This window comes from Amborella trichopoda, chromosome 9 (genome assembly GCF_054954075.1).
Source record: "Amborella trichopoda isolate Santa Cruz 75 chromosome 9, AtrichopodaSantaCruz75HAP2 v2.0, whole genome shotgun sequence".
In the NCBI taxonomy this organism is placed as follows: domain Eukaryota; kingdom Viridiplantae; phylum Streptophyta; class Magnoliopsida; order Amborellales; family Amborellaceae; genus Amborella; species Amborella trichopoda.
The window spans coordinates 34,013,895-34,017,665 of record NC_142344.1 but is presented as its reverse complement, the minus strand read 5'-3'; the positions used below and the strand labels follow the sequence as shown (position 1 = coordinate 34,017,665).

The 3,771-nt window shown below is 39.8% G+C and overlaps 1 long non-coding RNA gene across 1 annotated transcript; it reads right to left on the bottom strand.

The window, feature by feature from the left end:
• Positions 1 to 975: 975 nt before the first annotated feature.
• On the bottom strand, positions 976 to 3,539 carry LOC148780491 (uncharacterized). Its single transcript, XR_016041560.1, has 2 exons — positions 3,419 to 3,539; positions 976 to 1,216 (listed from the first exon to the last, which is right to left on the bottom strand). It is a non-coding gene; the product is annotated as an uncharacterized LOC148780491 (long non-coding RNA).
• Between the last annotated feature and the right edge of the window lie 232 nt (positions 3,540 to 3,771).

Below are 3,771 nucleotides of genomic sequence, written 5' to 3'. Positions count from 1 at the left end.
ACTTCATAAATACCCCCAATGGAGGAGCACCATCATTCCAAATTCAACACCACAAAATTCTCTCCCTAATTAAGGCATACCACATCCCCGACTGTGTGTCCTTAACACATGGAATTGCCTCTTCGTGTGAAGTAGCAAAATTCCTAGTGGAGGCGTACCACAGTTTTTATTGTATGTATTTGAAGCATACAAGTGCCTCTTTATGAAAAGTAGACACATCTCTAATTGAGGGATATCACAACCCTGACTGTGCGACTTTTAAAGCATGCAATTGCCACTTTATGCCAAGCAATATCCCCAAAAGGAGGCGTACAACAGTCTCAATTATGCGGCTCAACACCTCTTCATAAACTCCTCCAGTGGAGAAGCACCATTGCTTTAAACCCCATCATTTCCAGTGTTCCCCGATGGAGGCATACCACTGTCTCAACTGTATAAGCTCAAAGCATGCATTCGCCTCTCCATAAAGCCATATACCCTGTGGAGAAGCACCATCACTCCAAACTCAACATCCCAAAGTGCTATTCTCAATTGAGGTATACCGCAGTCTCGACTGTGTATATTTATATCACGCTGCCTCCTCATAAGAAACAATTATATCATCCCCAATGGAGATGTACCACAGTCCTGATGCGTGACGTTTGAAAGCATGCAACCGACTCTCTATATGAAATAACAATATTCCCAGTAGAGGCATACCACAGTCTCGGCTATGTGACCAAACCATACCACTATAAATGATAGCGCGCTCACATCACTTAAAGTGCCCTTCGCTTTTTCACGAAGCCACAACATTCTCCATGAGTCAATCCATCACCCTATCATGACCCCGCCCCCTGACCCCTGCCGTCCCAAACCAGAGGGCGATAGAGTGCGGGATCGTGACCGGAGGTCGCGTATGTCACTCAAGTGGGAGTGTCATCAACATGTGTTTTAAATGCGGAATCAAAGCAAACCACGAAAGTAAAAAAACTCTAACATAAGCACATGAACTAGGTAAAAGGAGAACTAAGATTTATGTCTTTACATAAACATCTTGAAGTAGTACATAGAAGGCCTAAATTACAAAAATACATAGTTCCAAAAAGACAACCCAGAACATGGCCCATTGCCGAGATAAACACATACAAGCAAGAGGTCTTCTTCACAGGTACAAGCCTTCGTTGACCAGATTGATCTCCCCCAACCGACAGTCCTTTAATCTGCAACTTTTACGCTACAGGAATGGAAAAAGAGGAATGAGCTATAAAGCCCAGTAAGTAGATCACAACATCAGGCTTCCCTTCTTATGGATACTATCTCACAACAAAAATAAAGATTCTAAGCCATGCTCATAAAACAAGAGTCATGCATCACAATTATAGGATGATACTTTTCATGGTAGAGCAGGCACAATATAAGATGTCAGATATCATATACATTAGCAATCTATCAGATTTCAATAGATCCACACAAATAAGAGAGCATAACAAAATCAACAGACACAATCCACTCTCTAGCCCTATTTATCAGGCCACTCCCATATCTCGCAAATCGATCATATAACTTAGGTAATCATATATCTCAAGTCAATTTCACATCTTAAGTCGATTACATATCTCAGGCGACTACCAATCTTGGGTGATGCAATTTGCACAAAGCATTGACAGGAAGTCACATTTCACCTTGTGTGCACTTCACTGGTGTCAGTTACTAAGGCAGGCCCTGCAATATGCTCAAAGCAGGCACCTTAGAATCAGATATCAGTCACAGAATCACAATATCCAACTACCAATGGGTGACCCATTGCATAGTAGTTAGTATCATAGTATAACAGTCTCAATACATATCACCTCATGCGCACTTAGAAGTGACATATTCCAGTCAATGCAATATACCCAAAGCATATCGAGAAATCCCATATCATCAAAGATATCACCATGTCAATAGCCGGCCGTACAATACGCTTAAAGAACGCCAATATCTCAGTATGGTCGTATATCATAGTACATTTATATATCACAGTATGGTCATGCAATACGCTCAAAGCATGCCATTCAATCACATATCACAATATTACGAATCATAGTATCACATATCTTAGCATGATAATATCCCACTACTCAGAGCATAGTGTTTCACATCACATCGTAGCATATCTCATCATAAGCATTCTCTGACTCGGAGCATTCATGGTATCATAAGAAGATATACATAGCTCCTGATTCATCAGGAGTCTCAACTTAGTCACAATATGACAATTGCCGCAAACACAAGGTGGTATGAAGTCAATTGATAGCCATTTGATCAGTCAACATTTAGGCACAACATAAATATTGGTGTTGGAATTCCTACATTCTACTACAGTGACATGTCCCTCTTATTAAAGGCATAACTCTCAATCTAGAGGGCGTCTCAAAATGATTTCAACATGCAACTTTAAGAAAACACACATATATATATATATATATAATGACAGTAGTTTGGGAGCAATCATGCTCCATTTGGTCAATCAAATCCCATGACAACAGTGATCAAATTTGAACTTTCCTAAAATCTGCTAACAGTGACAGATCCTCAAAATTTGGAACATAACTTCTAATCTAGAGGGAATTTCAAGATAATTTATCATGTAACTTTAAGAAAACATACTGATATTTCAAATGGAAGAGGTTTGAGAGTAATAAGACTCTATTTAATCAGTCAAAACCCATGGCAACTGAGGCAACAATTCTACATTTCAGTGAATCTGCTAACATAGACATGCCTTCACAATTCAGATCATAGCTCCCCAATCATATGGAATTAGAACTAGGTTAAAACACCAAAATCACAATAGACTCTTGTATGGTTGTGATTTCGTGTCATTTGGACTTCAATAGGTTAGGCAAAGTCTCAGTGCAACAGAAGCAATGTTCCTAAAAATTATCACAGTCTACTAATAGTGACATACATGTATAAAATGAAACATATCCTCTAAACCATCAAAGATCTCAACTAGACATAAACAGAAAACTCAAAGTAGACTCAAATATGTTTCCAATGGTGGTAATTTGAGGTCATTCTGAGATCATTTGGTATTCTAACAGAGAGTCAGAAGAACCTCAATGCTCCCTATAATTTCACAGTCCAGCCATAACATACTTCAAAGATCAAAGTATAATTCTAAACTACACAAGATAACCACATGAACCAATTCTAGCTTAAATTAGACTCACAAGAGCATTAACCCACAAATTTTCAAGCTCAATAGAAATTACAACAGTGTATAGCATATCTTACAAACAAGACCCACGATTTGAAAAACAGAACACAAAACATGCATACAATCCTACTCATTCACACAATGTCTATACATGCCCAAAACCTGACTCATGCTTAATTCAATACTTCATTCATGCTTAAATCATTCTTTCACATAATAGTATGATCCACTTACCTTAACAACAAAGGTGCCTTCTCCAAACCTTCTTTCACAGCCTTCTCTTGCTCCAACAATGGCTGCCTCCCATAGAAGTTCTCCAAACTTTTGCCTTAGAGAGAGAGAAGAGATGAGAGAGAGAGAGAGACGTGAGGGAAATGAGAGAGAGGGAGAGGGCTGGGGTTTTAAAGAGAAAATGAGGTGAGGGGTGAGGTGGCAACAAGCCACCTCCAAGTGGCATGTGTCATGGCATGCAAAGCCACGTGTAAGGGGAGAGAAAAGGAGGAGGAAAAAGAAGGGGTAGTCCCTCAGGGACTACCGTACACCAGCTGTCCCGACGGTCCAACCCACTCTTCTTTCTTCACAGCGGG